The following is a 20,836-nucleotide window of genomic DNA, read 5'->3' on the forward strand; positions in this document are numbered from 1 at the left end:
CAGGTAAAGTATGCATTTCTCTCCCACCCCATGTCAGCCAGGTGAAGTATGCATTGGTACGTCAATCACTTACCCACTTCTTCACATTTCCATGGCCATGACTTGAGACTCACCGAGTAGCCAGGATCTCGGCCTTGCATGTCGCTCCATGTAGCGTGGTATTGTGGAGTTACACAGGACCATTGAATCATGGGTTGATCCTGGGAATCGGGCACAACAATGTGTGATGATCTTGTTTGAGTCACATACTATTTGTACGTTGATTGAGTGGTATTGCTTACGGTTGCGGTACACTACCTCCATGGCATGTGGGACCACCAATTCCACATGGGTGCAGTCGATGGCACCAATGCAACCAGGTATGCCGGCCAGTGCATGGAAACCCACTTTGATGTTTGCGATCTCCTGGGCAGACCGTGGTAATGAAATGTGGTCGCCTGTGTGCTTGAGGAGGGCATTGAGCACTTGGTTCAGCGTACGTGAGAATAATGGTTGTGAAATGCCATGCAAGTGCCCACTGTGTGCTGGTAGGTGCCTGTGGCCAGGAAGTGGAGCACAGACAATACCTTCAGTAGGGGGGGGATGGCGGTGGGTGTTTCAATCATGCTGACGATGTCGTTGTGTATCATGTCCACGATGGTGGTGATGGTGTCGCGGTCCAAACGGTACAGGGTGTGGATCTGCTCAGCGGTGAGGTTGAATGGATTGGCTCTGATGCGTGGGATTGGGGGCTGCCTGCTTGGTGGCACTGGCTGTGCTGGTGAGGCTTGCTGGCCCTGCCTTGCCCTCCTTCTCCTCCTGCGTCTCCTCTGTGCTGCCTGTTGTTGTAGTTGTTGTTGTTGTTGTTGCTGTAGCACTTCCATTGCAATCAGGTCCTCCAGCCCCAACATTGCTAGTCGTATTGGAATCATTGTGGAGTGTGACTGGGTGTGGGAAGGGGTGGGGTGTGTTCCTTTTGTACTTGGCCAGTCTGTATTGCCTCCACCTGTGCTGATTGTGTGCACCTGTGGCAGCTGGGAACACTGCACATGGCCATTTACAGTTGGTCCGTGATGGCGGTATTAGCACCATGGCGGTAAAGTACTTTACGGCCTTCTCAAGGGCGTTAAGAGCATGTCTGCTTGACTCCTGATATTCCCCACTTTGCGCCATCCCGGTATTTACAGCATGGGAGGTCGCGTGCCTGCGCGCTTGGTGATGTTAGCGGCACCGTTAACTACGGCGCCGCTAATTGCACTTTCTCGGGTCATAATCGGACCTAGCGGTCGTAATGAGGGCCATTGTGTGTTATTACAATGGAAGTTGTCATTGTTACCTTAGGTCATTTAGTGGAAAGAATTACACTCAATTGAATAATATTCTACAATCCTGATCTGCCATCCTTTCACTGATTTGGGTGTTAGCTACCGTGTGTGGCCATGTATGAGGTTCAGGCCTGTTGGTGTATTGTTCCCATACACAGGTTGAAATGCTACTACTTTGACCTACATGCTAGTACCAAGGAAACATAAAAAGAGATACAACTATGCATGTAGCAGACTGAAATATAGACATCAGCTCTCTTACCAGTTGCTCCACATTTGCATCTCCCTTTGTGAAAGGTTTGTGCATGATTGTGTGCTCTAGCACTTTGAAGCATCTTCTATGCTCTAGATAGAATTACCAGTAAATATCTTAGACCAAATAACCAAACAGTTCGAAAGAAGATGGTAAAATGTTGCTTTAATCTCAAGGAAAGAAAGCAGGGAGATATAAAAGCTATCAAAATAGATCCATGTGTATTCACACTTTCCCTTGCTTGTACAGAGCTCATATACTTTTTCATATGTCATTTATGACATCATCCTATGAGGCGTTTGCAAAACCTATTAACAGGAGGGATTGGAATAGGGCAATATGTCTACTTATAGAATTATATAAAAGTTAATTTCTCATTGGCTGCCCTTGTCTGTAGGACACACCCTGAACTACTTCTAAATACGTAATATACTGTTTATAGCAGAGAATATAGCAGCAGATTGGTAAATGCAACATTGTATGTAAATGTGCGTTGCAGGCTTTGTGTTTGGTTGGCAACCCCATCCATCCTTGGACTTTTGGCTTGTTTTAGCAGCACGTGAGTGAAAACGAAACGTAGGTGTTTGAATCAATCGAACTGCTCCCCATTTTCCCAATTAGTCCATCGTACGTCATCGACCCGATCCTTAGCCAAGGTCTTCTGTTTGTAGTTAACCACAGAGTCTGCCCACTGTTCTGGAACATTCAAGGTAGTATGAGCACACCACTAGCTCCATCTGTTATAAGACCATGATTTTGCTCATTTCAGCCCCGCATTTACTACTGTTTGATTTTATTAAACAGGGTGGCTCAAATATTATACGGCACAAATTCTAAAAATGCATGTCCAGTTTAAATATAAGCAGGGTTTTGTTACCCTTTCTGGTGTTTAGAGACTTGCTCACTCCCACTCACATAGGCTTTTACCTTCGTGGTTGAACACTTGCTACCTGCAAATGCCCTTGTCTCTCCTAATCTTAGCAGAAATATGTCTTACAAATATGATCTGTACAGTCTACTCCCTTTGTGCCTTACACCCATCTCTCTAAATAGCCTCCTTGATCCCAGGTAAAGTACTCCCTTATTCTGCACATGAAAACAGTTTGATTCTTAACAAGGGCTATCGTACATTTTCTTCCACTGGCCATCCTAAACGTTATTTTTTTACCAAGCTTCTATGTACCTTTTGTACGTTGTTTTATAGCGTATTTACCGTTATTAGTCAGTATGTTACTTCATCTTCTTATATTCACGATTACTTTGTCTTTAGGTACATGTTTCTCTTAGTCTTTCAATTACATTGTCATTCTTAAGTATTTTCATAGAATTTTTGCATAGGTCCACACATCTTTATGACACCATTATGTTGTTGTGAGACTTTAGTTAAAGTTCATCCATATTACCCATAGCCTCATTCTGGCATCTTGACAGTGGAAATCCTTCCTGGTAGCATCCTTCCTCTGCCTCAACGTGAGGGTATATTCTAAATGCTGCCTGAGTGCATTTCGTCTTTCAAACACTTGCAGGTCTAAGAACCATTGCATGACTCGAGGGTTAGAATCTTTCCACTGGCTAATCAAAACTAGTGGAGAATGATCTGTGACGAGTGAGAGCTTCCTTCCTAGAAGGAAGTATCTAAGGTGGGTAATGGCCCACTTGATAGCAAGGGCCTCTAATTCCAGCACAGAGTAATTATTTTCACGTGGGAAGAGTTTGCGACTAGTAAATAAGATAGGATGTTCCAATCCATCGAAAATTTGTGACAACACTGCTCCTATCTCTGTAAGGGAGGCGTCTGTTAGTAATACATATTCCTTCGAGAAATCTACTACCTTAGGGTCAGGTTCTGGCACAGGGTTTGTTTAAGGTTGTTATAAAATACATCATCCTCGTCAGTCCAATGAATTTTCTGGGGTTCTGTGTTCTTTAATTTATCTGCCAGTCTAGCTGTCCTGTATGAGAAGTTAGGGATAACCCTATGATAATAACCGATTAACTCTAAGAATGTTCTGAGATCTCTTTTAGTTTTAGGCATAGGGGTATCTAGGATGGCCTTCACCTTCTCGCGTTGAGGTTGGACACTACCATTCTCTACAAAGAAGCTGAGGTATTTCACGGCTGATTGTGGCAGCCTGCACTTGGATGGATTGGCAGTTAGGCCAGCTTCTCTGGGGGCTCTCATATTCTCTCCATAAGTTGTTGGAAAGTGGCAGGTTCCTGTGTAGGCCAAAAGTGAGGACTTTAAACTGAAACAGTCCCAGGTGCGTCGAGAAAGCTGTCTTTTCCTTAACAGGTCCATGCACTGGGACCTGCCAGTAACCCTTGGTTAATTCTAGTATTGATAGAAAGGTGGCATTTTTGAGTTTATCAATCAAGTCATTGATGTGTGGCATGGGATAGGGATTGAAATCAGAGATGGCATTAACTTGGCAGAAGTCTATTCAAAACCTCCAGGAATGGTCAGGTTTTGTGACCAATACGATTGGGGAGGACCATGGGCTTGAAGAGGGTTTGATAATATTTGCACTTAACATTTTATTTCCTTCCTCAACCACTATCTATTTACGGGTTTTCGGGAGTCTATCTGGTTTTAGGTGGACTTCTTTTCCTTTGGGTGTTGTAATATGTCCCTTGTCCCGTTTTCCCTTTTTGTCCCCTGTGTTTATTTCACAGCACCCTGGTGCCAGTGGGCTCTGGTGCCCTACAAATAAACAAATACATAATAAAATATAGTGATAAGTGTGTTGCATTCTTTCTGGTTTCTCCGAGTATACCTCGGGAAATGCAACAACTAAATCATGTAAATCTTCTTGTTGTTGATCAGAGAGATCTTGAGGAATTAATTTAAAGTTATTTATTTTTTCTGGTACCAAACAGGATAGTATTGTGGCATTGGCAGCAAAAGGATTTTCCTTCCACACTTTTTAGAGATTTACATGGTATAGATAGGTCTTTTGTTTCCTGTCAGGTTGTGCTATCTTATAAGTACAGGTTCCTGTTCGTTCCAGTATTTCATTTGGCCCATGGCACTTAGAGATACGTTTGTTTTCCGAGGTAGGCAAAAGGACAAATACTTTTTGTCCTATGGTAAACAGTCTTAAGTTTACTCTTTTATCATAGGTGGACTTTCATTGCGCTTGGGCTTTTTCCATATGAGTATAGACTAGATTTCTAACAAGTTTCATATGCTCTTGAAATCTGGTAGCAGTTTGCCAAATGGGAATGGGTGCCTCTTCTCTTTCTTCCCACGTCTCCCGGAGCATGTCCGGGACATCTGTAGGTTCTCTACCATAAAGTAGTTCAAAAGGAGAGAATACAGTGGATGCCTAAGCGTCTTTTCTTACGGCAAATAGTGCCCAGGGGATCATATGGTCCCAGTCTTTCCTGTCCTACCTACCAACTTTCGCAGGATCTTTGTGAGTGTTTTGTTGAATCTTTCTACCAGTCCGTCTGTTTTGGAATGGTAAACTGAAGTTCTTAAGGTGGTGATATGGAACACCTCCTTGACTTCACCCATGAGCTTGCTCATGAAATTGGACCCTTGATCTGTCACGATTTCCTTAGGAAAATCAACTTCGGAAAAATATGGTAATACGTGTTTTAAAATATGCTAGGTGGGGTTGTTACGGAATGCCTCTGGGTATCTGGTGGCATAACTGACAATCACAAGGACATAATTGTTACCCAGTCTAGAGGCTTCCAAAGGTTCAATGATATCCATTCCAATCCTTGAGAAAGGGACTTATGTTATTGTTAAAGGATTCAGGGGGCAGGCAAGGGAATGTGAGTACTGGTTTTCTGACATATTTCACATGTCTGAATAACGTTTTTTATATCTGCATGGAAACCTGGCCAGTAAAACTTCCCACTAATATGTGACTGGTCTTAGATTGTCCTAAGTGTCCCTCTGTCAGATGAGAATATTCAATCTCTATTACGATCTTCCTGTTAGTTTGGGGGATTACTAACTGAGTTTTACTTAGGCCTTCTATGGATGTTTCATTTCTATACACTAATCCTTGCTTTAGGAAGAAAAAAGGACTTCCCTTCTCTACTCTCTCCCCTTCGGGAATTCCTTGCAAAAAAGCCTCAGCAAGGGTTGGATCATTTTGCTGGGTGAAGGCCTGGTCGGGAAAAATGGTAGGTTCTTCATCTTTTTTCTCTTCAGTTGTATATGGTGCATCAGCTTCCTCAAAGCCTAAGGTAGCTCTCTCAGTATCTTCTGGTTCACTCTCTCTAAAATGAGGAAATAGAGCCCTTTCTTTTGTTCCCACAATGAACTTGAAATGGAATTTCACCATGGTCCTGTAAGAGAACCTTTATGTCTCCCCGGAAGTCGGGATATATGACGCCTGCTAGGACATCTAGACCGAACGTCCTGGTCAGGCCAGATTTTGGGGCCAATCTTATATAACACCCAGGATGGGGTATCAAAACTAAGTCTGTGGGAATCATTCCTCTTTTCCCTGCAGGGATAGTAGCTTCTCTGTTGCTACAGATATCAAATCCTATTGATTCTTTCATGACTAAGCTTCTGGAATTTTAGGTTAGTGTTCCCCTATTTGTTTCAATGGAGTCACAGATCCCACCCTGACACCACATGTAAGTAAGGCATGGTATCAACAGTAAGACCAACACACGTGACGACAAGGGTGTTTAAGGAGTTAAGGAGCTCATAGAAGCAACAGTAAAGACAGACACAAGTGAATACAGTTTAAGGGTGTTTATTAAACTGTATGCAGGTTGGGAAAATGCCTAATCTAAACCTAAACCTAAGATGGGAGTAAGTGTTGACCATCAAATGAAAATAAGGCTGTCCTGGTGGCCTTGTGTCAAATTAAAAGGGCCTACACTAAGAAACCTATTGCAAAACCTTACAACTAATACAAAAAGGGTGTGGGATGGTTGTCAAGAAAATAAAGAAGTATTCTCAAATAATATGTCAGGATGTGGTAGCTTGGGTTTCCCTTCCTCATATTTTGAGCATGGGGTAAGGGGTGATCTTGGAGCACAGCACACACTCGAGCTTTCCCAGCACAAGTCGACAGTTCTGTTCCAGCCTATCAGGAGCCTCGATGGCCAAGTTTCTTTTCCCTTGAAATTCTCTTGCCTTCGAGGGCCTGGTCTATTCAAATAACAAAACAAAAGTTCCTTCAACAGAACGAAGGTTTATTTCTTGATTATGCTTAGGGTGAGGATTCCTTACCCCTTGGTCCCCCTCTTCCAGGCACTGACCCATCACAAATCGTATGCCATAAATCCATAACAGTTCCTTCTCTTAATGGACTTTGTGTGATGGCTTCACCCCTGGATCTCCCTCATTCGGGCTTGGATCCCTCTTGACTGTTGGCCTCCCTCCAACGGGTTCACTATGGCTTTCAACAAATCTTCCTTTATCTTTGGGTGATGGCTTCACCCCTGGATCTCCCTCACTCAGGCTTGGATCCTTCTTAATCAGCCTCCCTCTACCGGGTTCACTTTGGCTTTTCTAGTTACAAATCTTAATGTCTTTTTAAACAGTTCCTATGGACACCCCTTGGCCGAGTACACTTTTGTCAACACACTGTTTCTTGGGACTTTCTTTGTCAGCATCCCTCTTCCGGGTTCACTCTTGCCAACTTCACATTCAGATTTACTTTCAATGTTAGCAGGATTCACTTCCCTTGCTTTCTCGGGTGATGGGATTCACTTCACTTGCTTTCTTTATAGTGCTTAGGTCAAAGGCTTTCAACTGTTTTTCTTGACCCCCTGTAGGACCACTTTGACCTATCTTGTCGGCTCTCCTACGGCCTTCTGGTATCTGAAGTTTTACTCAGATGGGGATGTAGCAGGGTTTCTAGGAGTACCACCCATGTGGTGACGGTGCCCTTTTCAATCTTACAGTTCTTTGAACTTCTTTCATTCTGGCACTTTCATTCATTACAGCCTGGTTCTTATCGGTTCTCCCTTCGACTCACCGGCTGTGATGAACCATTTGGCTTTCCTCGTAACTGAAGACAAAGCCGGTACCACAGTAGCAGGAGCCTCCCTTGCTCCCGCTAATCAGTGTCGACACGCTCCGTGTACCGTTTACATCTGATGCAGCATACTTAGGCTTTTATCCTCGGTCTTACGATTATCTTTGCTGAGGTTTTCCGGGTCTGCATCTAGAAGGGCAAGGTTGTGTCTCTCCTTGTCATCCTCGCAATATTTGCTGCTTTTCTCCTCCTCTTGAACTGCCAGGCCTAATAGCTGCCTCATCGTGCGGTCTGTCTTGCTCGTACTGTGCTCTCTTGTTCCACCTTTGATCCTTGTGGGGAAAAGAAAGGGCCATAAGGTGTGTGTGATTTTGGTTGATTGCCTGACTCTGCCTGACTCTTGTGTTGGGACATGTCAGGTAAAAAGTTTTCACATACGTCTGTTGTCTTTGGTGTGAAAATGTGTTTCTGTTGGAAAAGGGAGGAGTTGGAGTGTCAAAGTATCCTACAAAGTACAATGGGGAAGGGGTGTTATAGGGAAGCACAACCCTCATTTCAGGAGGGTTGATGACTTTAGAAGGGGCAGATTGGTAAGGTTTGTTAAACAGACGGGAATGGCTGGGATCATTATCATGAGACCGATAGGGGGTTTTGTCAGAATGGTAGTGTCTGGTTATGGCAAAATGAGTGTTTGAAAAAGAATCTTCAGATCAACATGGAAAAGAAAGATCGGGAGTATTTGAGTATGTGACAGAAAGACAGGGATTCTGGGTGATGTAGTTTCCCACGGCACCGGGGTATGGGTCTTTATAGGGTTTGCAGATGACGGATTGTTTATTGGCTTCGGATAAAGATGATTTGTTGGGAGGGGGGGTTTTAGAATTGGAGTATTCTACAAAGGTCTCAAGGATCTCATCCTCCTCATTTTCTTCCCCGGTAATATACCATGTCTCAACTGGGGCATTTCTCAGAACATAACCCTGGGTTCCCCTATCCAGGTGATCCTCCCTTGCTCGTCCACCACCAGGGTTGGGATCTGAGAGTACCAGTCCTCCCATGGCCACCTGAATAAGGGATTCTCGAGGTCCTCTTGGGAGAATACCCTCAGGTTTCTTACAGGGGTTTTGTTGAACTTTCAAAGGGTTTAAAAAACACCTATCTAATCCTAAGACATACAGATGTGAGCAAGCTACGACCATCAAATAATAATAAAGCAGTCCTAGTGGTGTTTTGTCAAAATAAAATGGCCTATACTTATAAACCTATTGACAATCCTTACCTCTAAATAGAAATAGTGTGGGAAACAATGTTACTAAAAAGAAAGAAGTGTTCACAAAATTATATATCAGGATGTTCAGGCGGTTGGCCTCCCTTCTCCACGTTTTCAGCATAGAATAAGGCGGTACACTCAAGATTAGCACAGTCTCTGGCTTTCTCTAGCACGAGGATACAGTTCAATCATTAGCAACAGGTCCCTCTGTACCCAAGCCTCTTTGTCTTTCAAAGTTTCTTCATTTAGAGAGCCTGATGCAAAAAATAAATGATAAGTTATTGTCCTCTTTTAGACTTAATTCAATTAACAATGTTATTACCATCATGTATCCCCATTATAAAATTCACCTAATATTCCACTGATAATTGTTCAGTTGCAATAAATGAACTGTAATCCAATTATCAACAATGATCACACTGCATTGGTATGTGCATTTAAACCTAACCACCACTGGGCAAAAACTCACTATCAGGTGACTCACCTAATGTTGATTCTATGACAAAACTGGAGGCGAGCATTAAGCTTCATCTTCATTTATTCTACTCTTCAGCAGTTCAACAAAACACATATAACAACCATGAAAAGTGTTAGAACAAACTTTTCCCTTTTTCAAACTACAACACCCATGAGTCTCTGTAGTCCAGGCTCTTTCCACCAGTCACAACCCACTTCCTGTGCTTGGACTCCTCCTCTTCTTTTACTGCTCTTCAAGCAGATAAGTACTATTCCTTTCCTCTCCCTATGTCCGTGGCAAAGTGACTGAGTGAGAGGGAAAGTTTTTGGTTTAAGGAGAGAAATAATGCGCTGAGAGTGAAATCACTTTGGTGTGGACGTGAGAGAGATTACTTAAACATTTGTAATGAGGTCTTATTAGTTATTATCACAGGCGCGCGTTCGCGCACTAAATTAGACGTTTTAGTATTTACACGCCGCGAGGGATAGTCGCAGGATCCCGTGGAAAGTTTTCCTGGAGACGTAATTTCGGCCGCAAGGCTGACCGCCCCGTGTCGTATTCCCGACACCTTTGGGGTTTCAGTCAGCCTTGCAGGCAGCAGAGCTCTGGTCGCAGCTGCGCTCGCAAGGCAGCGACCCCCTCCCTTGGGAAGGAGGAGCCAGCGCCCGCGAGGTTCACAGCGTGCCGTGCCCGCAGCTTTCAGACTCGTAGCCCCCACCCGCGAGTGGGCGGAGCTAGCGCACAAAGCGCAGAGCTTTACGCTCCCACAGCATAGGCCCCACCCGTGGGTGGGTGGAGTTTAAACGCAAAGAGTCGCGTAGCACCGTCACAGAAGGTGCCGGCAATTTCACTGTACATTGCTGCCAAGCGCTCGTAGGAGTAGCGCAGTGGCTATACGGATTATAAACCGAATGTTGAGAAGATTACAGCGATCCCATGGTCGCGTGCGTCATGCTTATCTAAAGCACTGACCCTGCAGTTCAGCAGCCCCTCGAACTCAATGACATTGAAGGACTCGGGTCTGTGGACCCTAACACTGCCGAGGAGCAGTAGATTGAGGCAGTGAGTGTGAGGTCCCTCGCAGGAGCCGGAAGGCAAAGTACAGACAAAGGTGCAGCCACTGGAAATACATTAAAAAAAAGAAAATAACATCATAAGAGAGCAGTGGGCGTGCCGAGACACCTGATCAAGGTATTTTAGGCACACAGCACAGTAGAAGATGTCTGAATTTGAATGGAATGAGGAGGAGCAGTCCCATGACCTCGCTGCCAGCTTTCAGCAAGTGCTGGGTAGCTCTCTTATTGATGCAGTGGCAGAGGGGGTGAGACCCCTGCAGGAGAGGCTGGAGACATTGGAAGCTATGCTTTCACAGCTGAATAGCAGCACCAAAGTCGATAAGTGCACGCCCATGGAACCCTTGAAGGAGGGACATAAGGGGAGTAAGCTAGCCCTCAAGAGGAAAGCCTCTGACGACCCCCGTGGCTCATTGGAAGAGGTGATAGAAAAGGCCTCAGAGGTGCCTGACGCTTTTGCAAAGCTTAAAGAAGCTTATCTACAAAGGCAGGCAGTGCCAAACCTCACAACCCCCGCTCCAGGGGATGACAACATCGGAGATGACCCTGGCTCGGAAGAGGAGCTAGTAGAGGATCAGGCCTCATTTGAGGAAGAAGAGGCCGAGGAGGAGGACTGGGCTAGGCCCAGTGGGGTTAAGAGAGCAAAGAAGGAAAAACACCTCCTAGAAGCGCAGGATGATATGTTCGACCCGGACAGCATCCGCAATCCGAGGTCCACCGAGTGGCAACCATCCCCCGAGTAACTCAGTATATGGCGGCAAGACTATGCAAACCACTAGACAAGGAGGTGAGGCAGCGCCTACGGGCAGAGTGCCCGTGCCCAGACCTGCCAGAGAAGGTGGTGGAAGCCCCCGAGCTCGATCTGAAAATGCTGACCTTTGTGTCGAAAAAGAGCAAGGACCCCCACAAGGGCATCGATAGATCCTGGAAGAGCTGCCAGGAAAAAGTATTAGATTTGGCAGGACCTCTCGCCAAGATTATGGATCTCGCAGAACGGGCGAAGGACACAGGAGAAGAAGTTGACCCAGAAGCCCTCGCAGGGTGGGCTCAGAGAGCTGTCTGTTTTCTCGGAAACGTGAACTGTGCCATCGCGTCAGAAAGACGTAAGGGCCTATTACTCAAAATAGATTCAAAGCTTAGCGATTTATCATCGTATGAAGCGGGAGAAGGGGCCCAAGGCCTACTGTTCGGAGAGACCTTTGGGACGGAGATGGGCTGGTTTGTCGGCACTTACGCTTCCCTAGAAAAGGCGCAAGCATCAATCCTCAAAATATTCCCTAGTAGAGTTTTTGGAGGGACCGGCCGCTCCAGGGGTCGTGCAGCTGGTCGCAATCAAGGAGGGAGAAGACCCCAGAACCTCAGAGTGCAATACTGGGAGAACAAAAGTCAAGACTCCTTCTTCCCATCCAGAGGGAGGTTCCTGAGAGGCCGCCGGTCCAGAGGTTCAGGACGAGGTCAAGGATTCACACCAGGTGAGAGCGATTCACTATCCTCCAGTAGGGGGGAGGACACGGATATTTTTAGAGAATTGGCGCAAGCTTTCAAGCGATTATTGGATGTTGCAGACCATCAAGGGTCTACAGCTAGATTTTATAGAAGCCTCAGTGCAGCAGTGCAAGCCCCATGGGCAGAAATTAGCGCAAGCAGAACAAGTATGTCTGGACAACAAAATAGCGCAGCTAGCCATCAAGCAGGCAATAGAGAGAAGCGAGACAGCCCCAAAGCTTGTGTGCAATATGTTCCTGGTGCACAGGAAAGTGAAAGTTCGACCGGTTATAAACCTCAAGGAACTGAACAGCTGGATTATATATATCGACACTTCAAGATGGAGGGCGTCCAACAACTCAGAGACTCCTTAGAGAAGGAGAATGGCTGACACAGCTAGATCTGAAAGACGCCTACCTTACGGTTCCTGGTCTCGAGGAGTTCAGACCGTTCCTAGCTTTTCGCTGGCAGAGTCAATTCTGGCAATTCAAAACAATGCCATTCAGTCTTGCTTCCGCACCCTGGGCATTCACGAAGCTGATGAAGCCAGTAGCAGCAGCAATCAGGGAGAAGGGTGTCAGGTTGATTATTTACCTGGACGACCTCTTACTTCTGGCAGAGGATCGAGAGGTACTAGTGCACCAAACGAGATGGGTGCAAGACCTTCTGACCTCTCTAGGTTTCCTTGTGAATAAAGAGAAGTCGCATACCACACCAGCGCAAAGGCTGGACTTCCTGGGGTTTGTACTGGACACCAGGAAGGCGACAATGGAACTTCCAGCTCGGAAGGTGAGAGACATCAAGAGAGAGATCAGTGTATGTTTAGAGAAACAACAAGTATCTCTCAGAACATTAGTGAGGATAGTAGGACTGCTAGCAGCCTCTATCCAGGCCATATTTCCGGGCCCCTTGCACTACCGAGCGCTGCAGAGATAAAAGATAAAGCATCTGCAGCAAGGACTGAAATACCATCAGCAAGTACCTCTAGATCAAGATTCCATTACAGAACTAGAGTGGTGGTTAAAGAATATGGATGCTTGGAATGGGTGCACCATATTCAGGGACAAGCGACAAGCCAGATCTGATTATAGAATCAGACGCCAGCTGGAAGGGCTGGGGAGCCAGACGTGGGCATCTACAGATCGGAGGCAAGTGGAGCGAAGAGGAGCTTCGTCTGCACATAAACTGTCTGGAGCTTCTAGCAGGATCGTTCGCGATCAAAGCCTTTACAAAAGAAAGAGTAAAATCTTGTGTCCTGCTAAAGATGGACAACATATCGGCTGTGTGATACATCAACCAGTTAGGCGGGATGAGGTCCAAGATGCTGGCGGAGCTAGCAAAAGACCTGTGGCATTTCTGCCTACGATCAGGGACAACAGTGACAGCAGAGTACCTGCCAGGGACACTGAACGTTGTAGTGGATTGGAACTCTCGCTACCTGATGGACTCCAACGATTGGAGACTGGATCCAGCGGTGTTTCAGAGGCTGAACACGAGATGGGGGCCGTTGCAGATGGACCTTTTCGCTTCCCGGCTCAATGCTCAGAGGAGCCGCTACTACAGCTGGAGGCTGGATCCGGGAGCTCAAGGAACCGACGCGTTCCTTCAAGAGTGGACAGGAGGTCCGCACTACGCTTTTCCTCTCTTTGTGATGTTGAGCAGAGTGCTGGCGAAATGTCGGAAGGAGAGAGCGGAGTTGGTATTGGTGGCGCCGTTATGGAAGTCTCAAGTGTGGTTTCTCACTTTAATGGAGCTAGTGACGGACATCCCCAGAGTTCTCCCCGAAGGGGAGGGACTACTCACGGACCCAGCTGGGTCATGTCATCCTCCGAGAGTGAGAGGGACACTCCCGCTAGTCGCGTGCAGGATATCAGGAAGCGTTGGGCCCTGCCAGGAATTTCGGAACAGGCTGCACAGCTCATCGCTGAATCCTGGGCTCCACCCACTAGGAGGAGCTATGACGCAGCTTGGCCAAAATGGAGAAGCTGGTGTAAGAACAGAAGTGTTCATCCCGTTTCAGCACCTGTAGTGGAAATTCTGAACTTCCTAGTGAACCTATTGCAGAACGGGAAAGCTTTTCGTACGATAGGAGTGTACAGATCGGCAATTTCAGCTGGTCACATGCCAATAGATAGCGTCCCAGCAGGAGAACACCCTGCGGTGGTGAGGCTCATCAGAGGTGCGAGATTTAAAGTACCTCCAGAGCCCAGGTATAGGACAACCTGGGATGTAGCTACAGTATTACATTTACTATCAAGTTGGCCGGCGGATAGGTACCTATCACTCAAGCAATTATCAGGCAAGCTAGCTATGTTACTATGCCTAATTTCTTGCAAAAGAGTATTGGACGTGAGAGTACTAGAGATTAACAGACGTTCCTTCGGGCTGGAGGGAGTTACATTCTCCATAGTCAGAAGGACCAAGACGGGAACATCTATAGTGCATTATCCGTATTTCCCGAACAATTCAAAATGGTGCGTAGCACGATGCATTAAGGAGAATGAGAATAGAACCGCTGAGAATAGAGCAGCGAATACCACTCAGTTATTAATAGCGTGCAGAAAGCCCTATCATGCAGTTACATCAGCCACCATCGCAAGATGGGTTAAGGAGGTCATGCTGGCAGCAGGTGTGAATGTGGACACGTATGGAGCTCATTCAGTGAGGGGAGCAATGGCCTCATCAGCCGCGAGAGCGGGAGTGCCTTTGAGTGAGACAATGCTAGCCGCAGACTGGTCAAGCGAGCGAACGTTTAAAGAATTTTACTTTAAGCCAGCAGAGAGTTTAGCTAATACAGTGATGGGGAAGCTTTGAACAAGCATAATGCTCGCCTCCAGTCTTGTCATAAAAATAATGATTACCCCTGCGAGCATTAAATTCCCACCCAAGTTTCTGTACTGTGTATAAAATGTCATTGCATTATATGAACAAGTACTCTTCGTACACACCACCCTAATATCTCCTATTGTTGTTTTTATCGCATAGGAGAAGATCAGAAGAATAGCTCAAAGCAGTATCATAGCCGAGAGTGGCAGGAGACCGGGAGTGCACCGGCAGTTGAGTTTAAAGTTCAGGAGAACCTTCGCAACGTTGGCAAGGACTAGTTAAATACCATGAGAGACTGTCAGAGTGAGTAAAAGCAGAGGAGGAGTCCAAGCACAGGAAGTGGGTTGTGACTGGTGGAAAGAGCATGGACTACAGAGACTCATGGGTGTTGTAGTTTGAAAAAGGGAAAAGTTTGTTCTAACACTTTTCATGGTTGTTATATGTGTTTTGTTGAACTGCTGAAGAGTAGAATAAATGAAGATGAAGCATAATGCTCACCTCCTTAGTCTTTAATAGAATTAATACTCCCTGCGCATCTAGCAGGGGGAATCTTTATTGTCTCTAATTGTCAATGTTCAGCCATGTAAATCAACCCTGAGGGTCGAAACAAATGTCGGCTACACAATTAAACACTTGTACCCATTAAACCAATGACTTCCTATTCATTATTAGAGAGATATTTGCTCCATCTTCCTTCATCGTAGTACCTGGCGCGGGTGTGAAGGGATTCAAAGCCCAATTGTAACTTACTAGCACCGGACATTGGGTCACTGTCCTAAGTAAACCCCACTACACGCAGAAGGCTTTACCACAAGCACTAAATCGAGCGCAGAGTCCCAAGTTTCTAGTGCTCCAACCCACTCCATCAACTCTTTGTAAAGCCTGCAGTCAAAGATTTGAGTACATGACAGGCTTGTTTGTACATTCTTCCATAATGCTGGCCATCTGGTGGACTTTATTACCAAACTTGATGTCAAGATGTGACACTACTAAGTGCCTTCCAGCCTTTTGAGGTCCTGGGCCTAAACACAGACTCTCATTTAATGAGTTTAGTCCAGATACATATCTCTTCAGATAATCATGCATTTGGCATTGCTGGAATGTATACCATGGATTTGTAAACAGTACTCTCTTGAAATTAGCTCTCAATGGTTTACCATGAAGATGTTAACTGTATTATTCACTGTATAAAGCTTAACATGTAGCTATTACAATTATTTACAATGAACCTCTATTTGAGTCAATCACTGTATCACAATATTTTCTCAGACATATAACTGCTTGTATTCTAATTAAAATGCACTGAAATATCTTACAAGTTAGTGCTGGAATCCTTGGCTTTCTTTCACTCTGCTGGCCACTATTTATAGCTAGTAATGTTATTAGTGTTTGTTATTAGTAATGTTATTAGTGTTATTAGTGATTAGATGTAATGTTGCTTTACATTTTGCAAAGTCCACAACTCTTCATATGTAGAGTTGTGTACAGAAAATTGTTGCAATGTAGTAAGGTACAATGTATCCTGAATGGAGAAAGTTCCATTTTGATCTCGGGCTTTTAGCATTTCCTGTTGCCAATTCATAGTTGGTTAAAAGCCAGTCTTTGCGCCTTCTCACATTTTTGGACCTGCAGTTCCATGAGTGTTCATTTTATAGTGAAATCTGTGTCATGTGTTGGGTGCTGTCCGTTACCAGGGGCACCACCTATCTGCTTACTTTATTACTGCAATATTTGTGACCACAGTTGAACAAAGTCCACCACACTTGTAAGAAGCAGTGTAGCTTTTCATCATCTCAGGCTTTAGATTAGTATTTTTAGGTTCAAATGATCTCCACCATAGTCAACGAGGACAAAGATGTAGAAATGTGTAGCTTTAGATGGTCTTTGCAGTCCCAGGATATCTATCCCAATGTTTAAGAAGGGCACATCCTTAATGGGCGCTGGTTGCGGAGCCACCCTACGTCAGCCTAAGAATTTGTCTGGCAAAGAAAACATGTTTCACATAATTGTGTGACTTGTGCGTAGATCCTCGGCCAAAGAATTTACAAAGCACATTGTCCTGTGTCATGGTCAACCACTGATGACCTCTATTAAATTGCAATGGGCAAGTTCAAATACCGCTTTTCAAAACTGAGTGGGTCTTTCCAACTCCCTTTGTGTTTTTTTTTGTTTTTTTGACTTGAGTTAGCAGACCATGCTTCTCTATGAAGTATGGTCCATTTAGTTTCCTTCCTTCTTCTACTGAGATGACTTGCTGAAAGACTGAGCGCTGAGAAGGATCATTACACTGCACTATAGCAAACTGGAACATAGAAGAAGAGGGTCTGAGGGCTCCAGTCGTACGCCAGCAGCTATCCGTGGAGGAGAAGACCAAAAGCCCTTTTTTCTCTCTCACTCCCTTCCAAATCCAGGACCGATTGGAGTTCAAAGTATATCTCACAAACAATTCGGGCTGTAGCACACACTCAGTGTTTTTGTTTGTAAATCAGGCCCTAATTTGCACAACATGCACTGAGTCTGCGCTACTTAGTGCAGATTTAGTGCTTTTTTTTGTAAATTAGGCCCATTTAGCGTGGTGCAAAGAGTACTTTTGCAGGCCAAAGTCACTTTGCTCCACCATAAACCTTTTCTAAATTAGGCTCATTTAGAGCAGTACAAAGTGTACTTTTGCAATGCAAAGTCACTTTGCTCCATGCTAAACCTTTTGTAAATTAGGCCCTTGTGTGGGTTCCATGTAATAATGCCCCCGCAAAAATTTCTCCTGACAAAAATGTCGCTGCTTTTTGCGGAGACATTATTGCATTGAACATATGGGGGAGCCCCCACAACCACCGTTTTTTTTTCTCCATGGGGAGCAGGGGACATTTCCGCAACCCGTCCCCATATATAATATCACCATATATAATGTCGCCAACGACTTTTTCCCATGACATTATGTATGGGCACATTAATACCTGATACCCTGTCACTATATATAATGTCGCCAATGGCTTTTCCCCGCGACATTATGTATGGGGACATTATTTATGGGGACATTAATACCTGATACCCTTGTGTGGTTTTTGTGTTGTCAATGTCAGCAAACACCGCTACTTTTTTCTTTAAAAAAATAATGATATGCCCTTAAGTGCAGCATGTCAATTTCCCCCCACCTGGTGCAATGTTGCCCTGTGCAAGTTAGTGCAAAAAATCACAGAAATGCTATTTAGCAGAGCACTGTTAACTTGCACCACCCAATGTAGTTCATTAAATGTGGCCCCTGATCTAGTAATACTTTACAACAGAAGTTAGAAACACAACTGGATACAACCACTCTGAGAGTTATAAGTGGGGAAGCTAAACGAAAAAAAGGCTAAACTAAGAAGTAGCCATGCTGGGATTTAGGAATTGCTCGGAGGTAAATGATTTCAAACATGTGAAAGAACATAAATCCACGGACTTCCTTTTTGCTAGGCAGCCTTCTCAGTAACTATCCATCTGCTGTTAGGGCTTTTGATAATCCTGGTGCGCATGCGCAGCAGAAGAGGTTCCCTGCCTCCTGGGTGAAATAATTGGTCCCAAAGAGTTATGGCAAATCGTTTTTTTAGGTCTGACTGCCAGATCCCAGGGAGGATTCTGCACCGAATTCCATACATGAGTGCACTTGATTTATACTGGAAAGGAGAACTGTACAGCTCAGCTCCATGCCCTCTCTCCAAACAGACAAACGCCCCAGTTCCCCACAGTGTTTATTGGCCTAGGAAACACAGATTATGCTTAGATGGGATCAGAGTTATATAGACCGTACCTTCTTAAAATAAGACACCAGCTTAGAAGACACAAGACAAAACGGAAATCAGAAACACACAGCCAGTCTTTTTGTTTCTGTTTTTGATGAACTACAAGTGTTTGAATCCGAAAACGGCTAGATTGAGAAACGGCATGTCTGTGTTTTTTTCCTCAATCCAGCAGTGCTTAATTGCACATGGCACAGTTGCACGCGTAGGGGTTGAATTGCACTGGTTGACTTGCCACTTGTTAAGTGCCGTTTTTTGAAATGGGAAGTCAATTTCAGCTGACATCTACCACACTTTAAACAAGCATTGGCAATACCAACAGTTTTGCCTTTTGTGTAGGCATGGGGAAGGCATTTGCAGGCACTGCTGTCGTGGTATTAACTAGCCATCTGTGGTAGCTGCTGAAATATTCTGCGAATACCGGGGCATATAATAGTAGTGGCTGGCAAATACTTATTGTGACAAATCAACTTCTGGGTTACCAGTGGTTCACGGGTGAATATCGGTTTCTAAACCATCAATCAGTCACACACCTCTAGTTGCGTGGTCGTTACATTTATTAAAGACTGCTTTAAGAGAGGTCACGCGCTCCAAAAGACAGTTGTTACCAGAAAAGTAATCCACTGTGGCTTTTTACACACCTACCGACCAGATTGGTCCACCAGGACAGTCTCCCACTGTCCGACCATTCAACAAAGACAGACTCCATTCCCGCAGATAGCAAAGACACTGCCTGCCCTTGGCATTTGTAAGTTGATGAGGTATATCACAAAATTCAACCACATTTTTGTACACCGCACCCCCAGCTTTGTCCACACATTTTCAATCCAATCTCCACACATAATTATCGGGTTAGTAGCAGACAAATCCACGCAGTGTAACAACATTTGGTCATGGATGTCAAACATTTCTTCTGTGGCACTGGTGCCAGGAAGGTCGCAAATGTTTTACAATTAGCATGCACTGCTGTTCTACTCCCCCTATGCCACAGATCTCTACTGCCACAACATTGCCACCAGGAGAACTTGAGGAAAGCAAATTGGGGTTAAGATAATTTCTAACACCGCTCATGAGCCCACCCGCTGGGTGACCCACACTCCCGTTGGAGGCCTCTATTTGATTTATGGCATAGCCATCTACCTCAATATTGAACGTAACCCATGTCTCTTGTACTGCAAATATTTCATACCCTGTTAGTATTTCCTGGGACCCACCTGTATGTAACCAGTGATTGAACCCCCTGGTGTTCCATCTTAAGACTGCACACCTTCGCTGGTTAGGCCTAATTTTGGGGATGACTCTCTGCAGCCATTCCCAACCTTTGGTATCGTCATACGTTGCTCCCATATCTGGCACGGTTTTTACATTAGAGACTTTGTTAAAAAGTAGTGTTCTTTTACACTGCGGGCAATATGTTGACTGCTCTCCCTTTGTCAACTTTATGTCAAGCACAAATCCCAGATGTGTATGGGATACCTGATGCTGTCGAATTAATGCTGCAGTTTCAGGTAGACAGCAATGAATCCTTGTCACCATTCCTGGAAGGAAGCCTAGGGGTTCAATAAAATCAAAATCTCCTGAATTTAGAATCCTCAATGAAGGAACTTTGTCAAATAAAGCCATGAGGGATGAATGATTTAGATTTCAAGTCCCCCTGGCTTCTGTTGTCGGTCCTATTGTGAGAGCTTTGGGGTCAAGGTCCACAACTTTCACACTACTAATGGTGAGTTCTTGCTCACAATGTGAAAGGACAGAGGTCTCAAGAATTACATCTTCATCAGGGAACTTCTTGTCCCCAGAGAACTTTCTGTTTCCTCTCTTAGGGAGGGTCTGGCTGTGCTGTAGTGGTGGTTTGTTTGGGGTAATCCTCCCTTACTATCCAATTAGTTTAAGTCCCGACCTTCTGGGCAGACTTCCTCTCACGGCGAGCTGCTTGCTTCCGCTCCTTCATAGAATTCGTATTTGTGTCTGATCTAACTGTGGAGTTAAGAGGTTATATTTCCGGGGAAGCCGGCTGAGGAAGTCTCGTCTTTGTTGTCTTAAGCACCTTCACCGAGAGCCTCTTGGACAGCCTTTGTTGTTTTCGAGAAGGATAGTTTATCAGCGAGTTAGCTTTGCCTCATTGTTGGTATGTGGCTATCACCAGGAGGTTGGAGGGGCAGTGATAGATTAATGAGGTCGGCCAAGGAGGTGCCATGGGCAGCAACACGCTTTTGCTCAGGTATCATCTCATGCAGTTGAGAGATGGCATGCCCCTGCATTTCTAGATCCTCGTGCATTGTCCCACAAAGTTTCAACAATATCTTAATGGCAAATTGCAACACACCATTATTAGAATCATACTCAGAATTCTTGTGCAAGCTATGACTGTTAATAGAGTCTGATAGAGTAAAATCATTATTCATGTCGTAGAGCAGATTGGGGCTTGCTGACTG

Source organism: Ambystoma mexicanum, chromosome 7p (genome assembly GCF_040938575.1).
Source record: "Ambystoma mexicanum isolate Mex_15411 chromosome 7p, UKY_AmexF1_1, whole genome shotgun sequence".
NCBI classification, from domain to species: domain Eukaryota; kingdom Metazoa; phylum Chordata; class Amphibia; order Caudata; family Ambystomatidae; genus Ambystoma; species Ambystoma mexicanum.